The sequence below is a fragment of the Canis lupus genome, chromosome 12, assembly GCF_048164855.1.
Source record: "Canis lupus baileyi chromosome 12, mCanLup2.hap1, whole genome shotgun sequence".
Lineage (NCBI taxonomy): Eukaryota > Metazoa > Chordata > Mammalia > Carnivora > Canidae > Canis > Canis lupus.
The window spans coordinates 26,889,430-26,903,771 of NC_132849.1; the positions used below are offsets into that span (position 1 = coordinate 26,889,430).

At 42.6% G+C, this 14,342-nt stretch overlaps 1 long non-coding RNA gene across 1 annotated transcript in view; it reads left to right on the top strand.

Annotated features, from left to right (window-relative positions):
• The first annotated feature begins 2,343 nt into the window (after positions 1–2,343).
• Positions 2,344–14,342, top strand: part of LOC140601352 (uncharacterized) — a 32,372-nt gene continuing 20,373 nt past the window's right edge. Inside the window, exon 1 of the long non-coding RNA XR_012004365.1 lies at positions 2,344–2,519. This is a non-coding gene — a long non-coding RNA (uncharacterized lncRNA). The remainder of the gene's footprint in view (positions 2,520–14,342) is intronic.

Sequence of the window (14,342 nt, forward strand, 5' to 3'; positions counted from 1 at the left end):
CAACCCCGTAAAGCTTTGTTTCCCTGGGGTCTGGGGTGGGGGAGGGATGGGAGTGGCAGGAAGGGAGGAGAGAGTGGGGGGCGGGGGCGGGCCCAGCGGAAGGCGCTTTGGGGGAGCCCTAGAACGGGGCGGCGTGCCCCGGTCTCTCCCCTGGTGGCCGCTCCACTAGGAGGTCTGGGTGGGGCGCTCCTCCCCGGGGCGCAGGCTGCCAAGCGCCCGCCCACCGCCGGCGGCCAAGCCCCCGGGAGACCGCGGAGCTGCAGGAATTCAAAGGAACCTTCCCAGGTACAGGTGTGCGCATTCCTGGCCTGACAGCCGCCTCCTCCGCCCGGTTCTGGGGCCGTTTGTCCGAAGGCATTATGCAAACTAAAGCCGCCTTGTTTCCCGGGCCTGGCAAGCCCGGCTCCCGCGGGGCCTGGGGGGGCGGGGGGGATCCGAGGGCGCGGGCCGGCGGGGTCCCCAGGGCTGGGCCTTTCTGCAGGGAGGAGGCCCCCCGGTTCTGGCGGAGCGCGGCACTCGCGGCGGCAGGGGAGCCCCGGGCGCCCTCCCCGGCTCCAGCTCGCGGGGCCGCCAGCCTCGCGCCGAGCACCCACGTCTGCGCCCTGCAGCGCCCGGGAGGGTCTCCGCGGGGCCGAAGGAACTGGAATCCAAGCCCCGGGCGGGGTGCCAGGACGTCCGCCGTCGGGCCTCTAGGTGGCACGATTCTTCTCGAGGAGCCGCGACCCCCGCGCCCCCCCCCCACCCCCGGAGTCCTGCTTCCCCCGCGCCGCCTCGTGGCTCCTGGCTCTGTTTCTCCGGGTCTTCGCGGCGCCCCTGACCCTCCGCATCACGCCGCAAAGGGCAGAAGCGGGGATGCTTGGGCGGATGAGGGCCTCGTTCCCTAGCACCCAGCAGAGCTTTCCCAGCCCGACTCAGCCTAGAGAAGACATGTGTGCCTGCTTGTTTTTTTGTTTTTGTTTTTGTTTGTTTGTTTTTTGAGTGTCCCGAGGGAAAGCAGTTTTATAAGCAGATAATTATAATGCCGTTTGCTATGATTATAATAAAGGCTTGTACAAGGTTTCATAGAAGTTCAGGGAGAGGGATTTTAACTTTTCCAGGGAAGTTGAAAGAAGTTTCGCAGAGAAATTAGGGGTTTTGTTTTTGTTTTTGTTTTTGAGAAATTAGGTCTTGATGAAGAGCAGGCTTTCCGGAAATAGGAATGATGGAAAGTCAGACAATTAAGAGCAAAATCAAAGACCTTGAGGCAGGAGTGTAGAGACCATATTCAGAGAAGAGTCTCACAATTTTCAGATGACGCGGGTGTCTACACCGAAAGCATCGTCTGAAAAACTATTGGGGCTTGTGAGGCTTCAGGAAAGTGGCTTGTCACAAAATATACGGGAGAAAAGTCAGGTCCCCCCCCCCCCCCTTTTAGTTCTAGTAGTAAGCAATTAGGAAATATAATGGGGGAAAGTCTCCTTTTGGCAACAAGAGCAATAACAAGCAAAAGACCAAGAGGTAAACAAAATAATAAACATGCAGGATGTAGATGAACAGAGCTCCAGCACTTTCTGGAGCACACTTCAAGAACTAGAGACACATGATATTTCTGGATGGAAAGACACGAAATAAGAGGAGGCACTCCCAACATATTACATATGTATCCTCAAAGCAGAGCAAACTGCGTGCTCATTAGAGGAACAATAAAATCACATCCCTATCCCACATCATACTCCAAATAAATTCCAAAAAGATTCTGATATTTCCCCTCCCCACCTTGTAACTTCATATCTTCTTGGCAGAGACCTGGTTGAGCCAGTCCTAGTGTCTAAGCAGGGTCCTCAGCAAAAGGCCGGAACCCCTATGGAGTTGGCCCCTGCATGAGACCATAATAAGGAAAACTTGGAGAATTTTTTTTGCCCTTTTGAAGAACTGAACTGTTACATGCTCAGACATGGAGGCCTAGAGCACGATGGAAGTTACAAACAGCAGTTGACATCTAGCCAGCTTGCAGAGGAGTGAACAGGCATTACAGATTTCTTTCTTTTTTTTTTTTTCTTAGATTGTATTTATTCATGAGAGACACACACAGAGAGAGAGGCAGAGCCTTAGGCAGAGGGGGAAGCAAGCTCCATGCGGGGAGCCCAACGTGGGACTGGATCCCGGGACTGCGGGATCATGCCCAGGGCTGAAGGCAGGCTGAGCCATCCAGGCGTATAAGATTTCTTATTTATATTTTCTGACCATGTCATGAATTGAATCGTGTCCCCTAAATAAAGATAAGTTGAAGTCCTCACCCCTCCCCCATACTTTAGAGTGTGACTTTATTTGGAACTAGAGTAACTGCAGATGGAATTCCTTAAGCTAAAATGAGATCACAGTGAATTAGGGTGGGTCCCTACTCCAATGTGACTTACATCCTTATAAGAAGATGGCCAGATGGGGACAGAAACCCAAGGAGATGCCTTGTGAGATTGAAGTGATATATCTAATGGACCAAGGGACACCAAGAACAGCTGGCAACACCAGAAGATAGAGAGGTATGTGACAGGTTCTCATCAGAGCCCTTCAAAGGAATCGACCCTGCCAACCATCTAGATGTTGGACTTCCCACCTCCAGAACTCTTTGAGAAGACATTTCTGTTGTTTTAAGGTACTGAGTTTGTGGTATGTTGTTATGGCAGCCCTAGGAAACAAACTCTCTAAAAAGGGAGAAATATTATTCAGGCATCATCGAATAAGTTCTTTCAAAGTCTGCTAACCAACAAGTCTATCATTCTTAATGGAATCGTTCAACTTGTATTTTTAACTCTAAAGACACTGCTGGTGGTAGGGGTGTACAGGCTATTGGCAGACGCGTGAAGAGGGCTGAGCCCTACCTCTCCTCAGCCCCTCGCCCCAACCTGTACCCTGGCTTCCCCTCAGAAGACCAACAGGCAACTTGGCTGGCTTCCCAGGCAGCTGCCCCCCAAGGGGAAGCCACCCAAGCTCCCTTAGTTACTTTGGTGCTGGATTTACCTGACAAGGAAAATGCCTCCCAAACAACATAAGAAAAGGAAGGTGGGACATTTGAGCAAAGAAATCCTAGGGTGTTGACCACCCAGACCAGCCCACTTGCTCTACATAAAGTCACAGGACAACAATTCTTGGAGCATGAATTCGAGCTTGTCCGGAAGCTTATGGATAGTTTAGGTTTTCCAGCCACAATTTCCTGACTGGTACAGTGACACTTCTGCTGTGGAAAAGGAGGGGAAAGTCCTTTGTACATCCTGTAACCTTTATAAAGATAAGGGAGGCCTGGTGGTAAAATATCAGTGAAGAGTTCAGCTGTGGTGGAAATCTATTGCTCCAGCCTAGCCTCTCTGATGAGGCCCTTTGGAATAGGTCTTTCCCTCTGCTTTCCCTCTGCTTCATCCTGAGCCCTCCACCATCCCTCCAGTTTTTCATTCCTTCTGTGCCACAAAGACTTCATGCCAGCTCTTCGTCGATTGGCATACTCCTCCCTGATTCCAAACCCCTGCCTCCCCCACACACCTCCAGGCCTCTTCTTACTCCTCAGTCAGGACTCAGGTTTAACATTTCCGGGAGCAGCTCTCCATCAAACACCCCATTCCTTCTGCTCAGAACTGTAGCTAAGGGATAGTTCAAGTTAGTTATAAAACTTGATTTTTACGTATGAGTTCAGGGTTTCCAGAAGTAAAGTAAATATACTGAAATTCTCCTTTACAAAATAGTTACATATTTTAAAGTGCATGGGCAAGATTGCAAAAAGGAAAAACAAATGCAAAAGGAAAAATCCTAGGAAGAAGCAGTGCAGAGTAATCACCAGTGGAAGCTCTCAGCTGCCCCCAGGCATCTACTCACCCCAAGCATCTAGCTCGAAAACCACACGCAGGAAACTGGCCCAAGACTCTCCAGAGCCCAGAGGGAGATCAGAGATCCCCTTTTAAAGCTGGGCCCCAACAAAGGGCCACATTTTAGGGAAAGGAGGAATTAGGGGGAAAAACCTCTGGCACCTGGAATAGGCAGTGTGGAAGAGTCTGTTTGGCTCTTGGTGAGGGTAAAGGGAGTCTCCCTAGAAAACTGTCAAATGCCTGAGTGTCTATGGGTATGGATTTGTCTTTACATCATTTGCATGGTCAAAAAATTGATTTTTTTTTTAAGAGAAGCATTTTAAAATGAGATAGCAAAAAGAAAAAAGAATCAAACCTGAATCCAATTAGGTTTTTAAAGCTCATGTCAAATACAACCAGAAGGTTGCATTCAGCAAATGCTAGACTGTGGGACACTCTACTGGACAAATAGTCCAGTTTTTTCAATGAATGGGTTACAAGAAGAAAAAAAAAAGATGGAAGGAAAACTCATAAGTCAAGAAGTTAATATGCATTATCAGCCAACTACAATGTGAAGACTGTATTTAGATCACATTTCAAATAAATATACAGACAAAAATATGACTTTCATAGTACAACTGGAAATTATACACTGCCTGAATATGGAATATTAAGGAATTACTGTTCAATTTTTTTTACATGTGATATTGGTATAGTGGTTTTGGTCTTTTAAAGTACTTATATAAGAATACCTCAGTGATATGGGGGTACCTGAGTGGCTCAGTGGGTTAAGCATCTGCCTTCAGCTCAGGTTATGATCTCAGGGTCCTGGGATTGAGCCCTGCTTCCGGGGGCTTCTGCTCAGCTCAGCGGGGTGTCTGCTTCTCCCTCTGCTTCCCCCTCTGTCCCTCCCCATTACTCGCACTTTCTCTCTTTCTTAAATAAGTAAAATCTTTTTTAAAAGATAAATACTTATGTATTAGAGATATGTAGTGAAATTTTTATGGATACAATTGTATGATATTGGAATTTACTCATAATGATATGTGAGGGGGATGTGGATGGAGGTTTATCAATGAAACTCGACTGGCCGTGAGTTGACAATTTTCAAAGCTGGGGGATAGAGATACATGGAGTGCTATACTATTCTTCTTACTTTTGTAACTGTTTGAAATTTTCTATTATGAGTTAAAAGATAAAATAAAATGGACCAAACCTGGCTGTGTTTCAAGTTGTCTCCAGAAAATAATGCAAATTCTTTCCGAAGGCATGTACCTCCTTTAGAAAGTCCAGAAGGTTCCTACTGGTAGCCTTCCAACAAATATGAGTTTACAATTGAAATACACGTGACAAAACAAGGTTTTAAGACCAAGAGTCAACAGATAAAGCTGTAGAGCCAACATAAATATATTTAAGATGTTTAAAGATATTAAAGAGATCACGGAAAACATGAAAAAGGATTAAGAAACCATAAAAATAAAAAAAAAAAAAGAAAGCTGGATAATTCTATCAATAGCAGCTCCTGTTATTGCAGACCAGCCTTCCCACTGAAAAACTATTAGGAAATCTGTCTAAAGGCACCAGAGATCTACCAAGTCAATGGTAGATCAACTATAGACAAAAAAACAAAAAACAAAAAACAAAACCCTAAAATGATAATAGAATTAAAAAAACATAATTATAAACAGGGGCACCTGGGGGCCCAGTCAGTTAAGCGTTGGACTCTTGGTTTCAGCTCAGGTCACGGTCTCAGGGTCCTCTGATCGAGCCCCAATTTGGGCTCCATGCTCAGCCAGGTGTCTACTTTTCCCTCTCTCTCCCCTTCTGCTCCTTCCCTCATGCTCTCTCTCAAATAAATAAAATCTTAAAAAAAATAGCACACACAACCAACATAATTATAAATATAACCAGTTTGTTTCTCTTCTTCCTAACTTTTTTGGGGGAAATTACAAATGTACTTAGAATTAGAAAAAAATCAGGGACGCCTGGGTGGCTCAGCGGTTTAGCGCCTGCCTTCAGCCCAAGACGTGATCTGGAGTCCCAGGTTCAAGTCCCACTATCAGCCTCCCTGTGTGGAGCCTGCTTCTCCCTCTCCCTGTGTCTCTCATGAATAAATATATAAAATCTTAAAAAAAAAAAAGAAAAGAATTAGAAAAAAATCATATAGTGAAACCTCATGTATGATCATCCAGCCTCAACAAACTCCAACTTGTGGAATGTCTCTCTGTATCTTTACCTACTTCCTTATCCCCATTGTTTTGAAGCAAAACCCAGACATTATATCAGTCTATTTGCAAATATTCCATTATAAAATGCAATCATATTCAACCATCAAATGAATTACTAAACCAATCACTCTCAAATGTCCATTTCTTTGTCTGTATATCACACCCAGGTAAGACATTCCAAACTTGTCTGTAAAAGTAAAACTTTGTACATATATTTGGAACTATCTCCACAGGTACCAGAAAAAGTTATAAAATGCACCATTACCAATTTATCAGAATAATTTTTAACCTGGTCTCATTAACAAGTTGCCATCAAAACTTACAGATACAAGAGATAGATATAGGTAGATAGATAGCTAGATGGATAGATAGATAACAGGGAGATGCATAGACACAGAAACAGATTTAAAGAATCGACTCGCACAATTGGGATGATTGATGAGCCCCATATCTGTAGGACAGGCTGCTGGGCTTAAGTCCAAATTCTGCACAGCAACAGGGAGGAAGCTCAGGTAGGAGTTTCATATTTAAGTCTTGAGAGTTCCATCTTTGAGAAAACTGTCTTTGCTGTTATGGCCAATTGATTGGAGGAAGCCTACCTATCCACACTGTAGAGGGTAATCTGCTTTACACCAAATCTCCTGATTCAAATGCTAATCACATCTAAAAAGATCTTCACAGCAATATTCAGCCTGATGTTTGACTAAGCAAGTGGGCACCAGAGACTAGCTAAGTTGACACATAAAATTAACTTTCACATCTATAGAAAAATGAACTACCTGGCAGAGAAAAGAATACGTATTTTTAATAAATGTTTGTTATATTTAATAAATATCAAATTTTGGATTCTTTAATGATGTTCTGATCAATTTGGTCTTAATAAGCATTGAAAATGACCACATATTTTACTGTACAGCTTTATTGTTATAGAACATTAGAAAAGTAACACAAATATGTTTGTTGCACAGGTGTATGAAAGTGAACAGTCAGTAAGAGTTTCAAGCAAAACTTAAATTAAGGGGCACCTGAGTAGCTCAGTTAGTTAAGCGGCTGCCTTTGGCTCAGGTCATGATCCTGGGGTCCTGGGATTGAGCCCCATGTCTGGCTTCCTGCTCAGCAGAGAGTCTGCTTCTCCCTCTCCCTCCATCTCTCCCTATGCTTGTGCACTCTCTCTCAAATAAATAAATAAAATCTTAAAAAAAAAAAAAAAAAACACCTCAAGTTTCGGGGAAGAAAAGTGGGATGTAAACTCTACATAAAGAGTTTATGCATTTTTTTAAACAACTAATCAATATGAAAGTCACTGTGAAATGTAGATTACATGGGATAAATTTAAAATAAAGTTAAATGACACAATTGTATTTTTAAGTCGCATGTATGTGTATATATGTATATATATATTCAGAAATCACATTTTCTCAGCTAAACAAATATGTTTAATGTCAACGTAAAAAGTATATAACAGTACACAATTTTTCAAAATTCTTTTATCTAGGGTACATAAGCAAAGAAGTCTGAAAGCCACTCCCTCTAGATACTCTGATTTCAGGACAGCATAGAATCTTGGGAACTCCCTTTTCAAGACATCTGCCTTGAAACAGCTATTCATGTTTTAAAGTTTTTTTCCCCAGGATTTCTTATCACAATGAAGCACAGGATCTACTCAATAGACTCCAGGTTCTCTTCCCTTTCCTGATTCACTGGAATTCCCCTCCTCCTCCCCATGTTCCCTTCAAACCATCCTAAAGCCTAAGGCCCTCTGCCTGGTTAAAGCATGAAACCTCAAAGGATTAGTGGCCCCGTGACTTCAACTCAGAAGAAAATTTTACTGCCATCATCTGAGTCATTTAGTAGAAAAGTATTGGGACCTTGGACCAACCATGTTACTTCCGGAACACTCCAAGTAGTCCCTTATATCTTTGTGTGTGTGTCTGTGTGTGTGTGTCTTTGTGTCTATGAATGACCTAAACCTGAAGATTGGCTTTGACTTCAAGGTGAGTGCCTGAGGCACTGTGTAATCAGAGATCTCCATCAATAGAGCCACTCTGGTTTAATACTCCTCAATGGCTCTCAATAGCATTTACAATAAATGTAATCCCCCAATGGCCCTCTTTCATTCCATCAAGCTTATCTCACTAACCTCAGCTGAGGCCACTCTCCTTCTTCACTAAACCCCATCACCCCATCTTCCTTCCTGAAACATGTCTATCTCTCTTCTGCCCCAGGGCCTTTGCCTTCAAGGGCTCTTAGCCTGGTATGTTCTCCACACTCCTTCAAGAAGTATAGTAGTTGCCTTTTTTCAAGTTTGCTACAATTTAAAAATACCTCAAATTGTAAGAGATCTGCTCATGGACCCATGAAAGATAATTCTAGAAATCTTCCTGAAGGAATGTTTCTATGGTACCTAACAATATATATAAAAGGATATTTATGGTATCAATGTTAAGAGTAAAAGGTTAAGAATTTCAGGATGCTTGGGTGGCTCAGTGGTTGGGTGCCTGCCTTCAGCCCAGGGCGTGATCCTGGAGTCCTGGGATTGAGTCCCACATCGGGCTCCCTGCATGGAGCCTGCTTCTTCCTCTGCCTGTGTCTCTGCCTCTATCTGTGTTTCTCTTGAATAAATAAGTAAAATCTTAAAAAAAAATAAAATAAAATAAAATAAAAGGTTAAGAATTTCAATGTCCTTTGAGAGAAGAATGGTTAAATTGTGGTACTATGCAGCCGTAGAAAAGAATATAATCTGTAGGTCCTGGCTTGGACAGGGGTCCACTGTATATTGTATGTGAAAAAAGAAAGTCATGCACGCTATGGCGCACGTAGGCCCTTTTATACAAGTAAAACAAAGCCACAACACCCATGTGAATATAGAAAAGCAGGCCTCACACCAACTAGGAATGGGAGGATGGAGGAAGGAGGACAAAACTCTTCACGACTCATGCTTATTTTGTGTGCAATTTTTACAGCAACTGTTGCTTATGTAATAACAGTGTGCTAAATCTCTTAAATGTTTAAATAAATTTGAGGAGGAGGGACTATCTACAAATTGGTGTCATGCTAGGGAAACAGTCTTTCAAAGATACCAAAAACTTGAGGCAACTTCCCACACCTCTGAGCAGAGCTGTGAAAAGCCAGGTTACTGCCCTGATGCTGGAACTGGCAGTCAGATGCTTATCATCCAGGCCAGGACCCCATCTTTTGACAGGGGGCTGTTTGACGGTCCAGCTGGCTCACCATCATGGATGTCATGATGGTTAGAAATGCTTCATTTCTTCTTGTGAGGGAGTCCCAGCCAGGGGAAGCTTGCTCCGCCAGTTCTTTGGCAGAAGGGCTGGAAAGGGAGATGGGAGGAAAGAGAAAGCAAGAAAGATAAGAAAACAGAGGTTGAAGAGTAAATGAGCAAGGGGAGTAAAGAAGAGAGGAGAATTAAGGAGGCAGGAGGTGAAGAGAGAAGGGCAGGGGATGGGAGAAAGAAGGGAAGGGGGAGGCGGGGAGGGCTGGGTTGCAGGGAGCAGAGCTGAATGAAAGGAGGAGAGGATGATAGTGAACACTTACTGGATGTTTAGTATGTGCCAGCCATTCAAAGTGCAGTGTGGTTTTGATGTTGTCCTTTTCAATGAGGGTGGTTATATCACCATCTCTGTTTTATCACTCAGGAGATGGAGCCCAAGGCATAGAGATGTAAAGAAACTTTTCCAAGTTCACTTGGCTTGTAAGTTCTTTTATTTTTTTTTAAATTTTTATTCTTAAAGATTTTATTCATTTATTCATGAGAGACACAGAGAGAGAGAGAGAGAGAGAGGCAGAGACACAGGCAGAGGGAGAAACAGGCTCCATGCAGGGTTCCCGGGTGTCCAGGATCAGGCCTGGGGCTGAAGGTAGCACTAAACTGCTGAGCCACCCGGGCTGCCCGGCTTATAAGTTCTGAAGCAAGAATTCAAACCCAGTTTGAGGCCAGAGCATCTGTTCTTATCTCTGGAAACTTAAAGAGAAGAAGAGCGCTTGTGACAAAGGGAGGAAAGAAGGAAAAGGAGAGAGGAAGGAAGACGGAGCAAAAATAAAAACATGGTCTGATGGTGCCTGCTGTTCTAATCTCTACACCTTGTGGAAGGGGAGATCAAGTATACACAATAAGCCATTTCTGTATAGATGACATGTGGGTGTGCTTTGTTTGCCTGCCTCAGCCAGTCTAGATAAACCAAGGTGTCCACAATAGCACAACAAATCATCCCCAAACTCAGTAGCTTCAAACAATTAACATTTGTCATTTAACAGTTTCTGAGAGTTAGGAATCCAGGGGCAGCTAAGATGGGTGGTTGTAGTTCAGAGTCTTTGGTGAGGTTGCAGTCAGGATGACCGCCAGGGCTGTATCATCTGAAGGCTAGACTGGGGCTGGGGGATGTGTTTCTAATTAGCACTGGCTAGAGATCTCAGCTGTTGACTCCCTAGGTCTCTCCATAGGGTCGCTTGAGTGTCCTTCAACATGGCAGCTAGCTTCTAACAGAGGGAGTGACCCAAGAAAGCCAGGTAGAAACCACAATGTCTTTTATGACCTAGCCATCACTTCCACAATATTCTATTGGCTACACAGACCATCCCTGACACAATGTGAGAGGGGACAACAGAAAAGCATGAATATCAGAAAATAAGGATAATTCAGGGCCATCTTAAAGGCTGGTTGCCACATAAAGCAGCAGATTGGTTTCTGATAAGCAGTGTCTTCTCTGGCCATCTACAATAACTTAAAAACTAGTCAAATCTCTCTGGGAGGCTTGTCACCCAGCAACTTCTCTACTAGCTACATAATATGGAGTTACATGTATTTATGAGCAAGACTGTCCCTAGAAACATTATTTGTAATAGTCAAAAAATGGTCAATAGCCCAAGTGCAATTCAACAACTGAATACACATATTGTGTGACATTTATATGACACAAGACTCCATAGCAACTGTGGAGTCACATGAAATACCTAAATGATTCTTCCAATGTAGAGCAAAAGAAGCCAGGCTAATATCTAACGTATGAATTCCCATTTACATCCAGCTCAAAAAAAGGGAAAAACTAAACTAGTGCTTAGGAATGCTTATTTAGATAGTGAAACTATAAAAAAAAAAAAAAGCAAGGAAATTATTAGCATAAAAACCAGGGGTGTGGTTACCTTTAGGGGTCAAGGAAAGGATTGTGATCAGGTCAGGGCAGGATGGGGCTTCTGGCAAAGTTCTGTTTCTTTACCTGAGTGCTGATTACAGATGTTTTTTATTTATTTATTTATTTATTTATTTATTTTAATTTTTATTTATTTATGATAGTCACAGAGAAAGAGAGAGAGGCAGAGACACAGGCAGAGGGAGAAGCAGGCTCCATGCACCGGGAGCCCGATGTGGGATTCGATCCCGGGTCTCCAGGATCACGCCCTGGGCCAAAGACAGGCACCAAACCGCTGCGCCACCCAGGGATCCCCAGATGTTTTTTAAATAATACCTCCAGCTGTACATTTATGTTTGATGCACTTTTCTGTATATTTGCCATATTTCACAGTAAAATAACTTTAACCAATATTTTCGGAATGGTTTTAGTGATAGATTCTGGGTTTAATGCTCTAAGGTCCTGTCTCAGAAAACAAATAATCAGCAATGATTATGGCAATTATTAGTCTAAATATGCACAAAGGGCCCTGTTCCTTTATCAGTGTGGGTTTTACAGTGGGGATTTACAGTGAGCTGAAGAGGTATGGGGGAGCTTATTTCCTTAGATCAGTGACATGTAGTAAACCCTGCCCTACAGTACCCATTGCTACAGAGTCTCCCATTTGGACACTGGGAACTCAACCCCTATCATGGTAACTTTTGAACTTCACCTTCTAAAAACTTGGTCCTGGAGGAATTTCAGTCTGGTTCTACCATCATGGGTTCTTCCCCGCCCCCATCCGTCTTTGCCTGCTCCCTCCAACCCTTTCTTAGTCTAGCTTTCCTGAATTTCTTTTGTTAAGCTGACAGAAGCCATAATTGAACCCACTGACAAGAGCTGGACTGTGCTTCTCTCTCTCTCTCTCTCTCTCTCTCTCTTTTTTTTTTTTTTACAATCTACAATGAACCTTCCAAGTTCATTACCGCAAATGGTCTTGGTCAGGACCCAGGGGCTGGTGGCAGAAGCTTATTATCCAGCCCCAGGGACAGTGAGAGCTGGCTGGCGGCCGCAGTCATTCTGAAGCAGTCATGTCCAATTAGAAGGAACATTAGGCACTTTCCTTCTGGAGCCCCATTAACAAATTAGTCCTACCACAAACTGAGAGGGACTGGATGGGACTGAATACCTTTTGACCACGGGATAATTTGATAATTTGGAGAAGAAACAGTGCAGAACACTGCTGTGTGTGTGAGTGTGTGAGTAAGTGCTGGAGGTAGAGGGTAGGCAGGTGGCTAGGGAGGAGGACAGGTCCTGCATTCTTGTCCCACTCAAGAATGAAACTTTTCTAATACCTGTTATGAGGTTACAATAGTTGGGGAACTGGGAAGAATGGCCACCTTTTCCGAGGTTAATACTTTGCCCCGGGCTGATGCAATGGGCTGGAAGAGCGGTTGCACCTGCCCTCAGCCAGGGCATTGCCTCCTTAAGTATTTTTGCAAGTCTGAGTTCCAGGAAGTTCATGGGAGAGAGAGCTAGGGGAACCTCTGTCTCTTGTACCTGCTGTGGTAAAAAAAAAAGAAAAAAAGAAAAAAATAATCACAACCTTAATTCACTATCTAAGGTTATATTATGTTTTCAAAATATTGGTTATAAATGGCTTGCTCAGTGAAAAGTACTAATTAGACTTCTGAGATCTTTAAAAGTCTGAATCACAAATAAATTTTCTTTTCTTTTCTTTTCTTTTTTTTTTTTACAAATAAATTTTCATTGCTAAGGAAACAACCACATTCAAATTACCATTACAAATTCCAATTGCCACTTCAGGTTCACTTGTAATAGAGCAAAAGACTGGAGCAAGACCTTCAAAAAAGGAGAGTGGGAAAAGAAACAAAGAGGAAAGGATGTTACAGTAGGTGAGAAAAGTATTCCTGTTTCCCATTCACAGCTGAAGAGCTAAGAATCCAGAAGCAGAGGACCACAGAGAAGACTCATCCTGTCTCTATCTATGATAGTTTGTTAACCCTGGGATTTTCCACTGGAAAAATTCTTAAAGATTTTCTGCCAACTGCCATTCAATGTAGGACTGACTGCTCTTTTTATTCACAATAGATCCTATGGATATAAACAAATACTCTGAGGATCTTATGAATAACTTCATTCAAAATAATTTTAAAAACCTAAGAGAGAGGCCTGGGTGGCTCAGTGGTTGAGGGTCTACCTTTGGCTCAGGATCATGATCCCGGGGTTCTGGGATAAAACAAGCAACTATTGACAAATCCCCACAGGGAGCCTGCTTCTCCCTCTGCCTGTGTCTCTGCCTCTCTCTCTGTACCTATCATGAATAAATAAAAATGTAAAACAAAAACAAAAACCTAGATAAAATGGATAAATTCTACACCTAAAGGCTAAATGCCTTCAATAACATAACTTACCAAAATAGACAAAGGAGAAATTTAAAAAAAAATTTAAATAGCTCCGTATCTATTAAATAGACTGAACTTATAATTAAAACCCACAGAGAAATCTCCAGCTCCAGATGACTTCACTGGTGAATTCCATCAAACATTAAAGAGAGAAATAATACCGTTGTACACAAACTCTTTCTGAAAAATAAAGAGGGAAGAAACACTTCTCGACTTGTTTTATGAGTCCAATATAAGCCTGATACTAAAACTTCAGTAGATGTGAAAAAGAATTTGACAAAATTGAACACCTTTCACAATCAAAGCTGTCAGCAAGCTAAGAGAAGGGTGCTTCCTCAACTTGATTAAAGGAACGATAAAACTTATAGTTAATTTCATAGTTCATGACGAAACATTTAACCATCTCTCATTAAGTCTGAGAACAGGGCAAAGATGTCTGCTCTTGCCAATTTTATTCAAAATTGAGCCCCCATTCCAAAGAAATAAAAAGCATAAGGGCTGGAAAGAAAAAAATCCTGAATCTGTCAATATTTACAGACAACTTGATTGTGTACATAAAAAAACTTATGGGAATCTGTGGAACAACTACTAGATCTCATAAGCAAATTTAACAAGATTGCAAAATACAATGTTAATATGCAAAAATTAATTGTATTTCTAGATATTAACAACAAACAAGTAAAAACTAAAAATTTTAAATATACTATTTACCATAACTTCAAAAAACATCAATTATCCGGGATGAAATTTAAC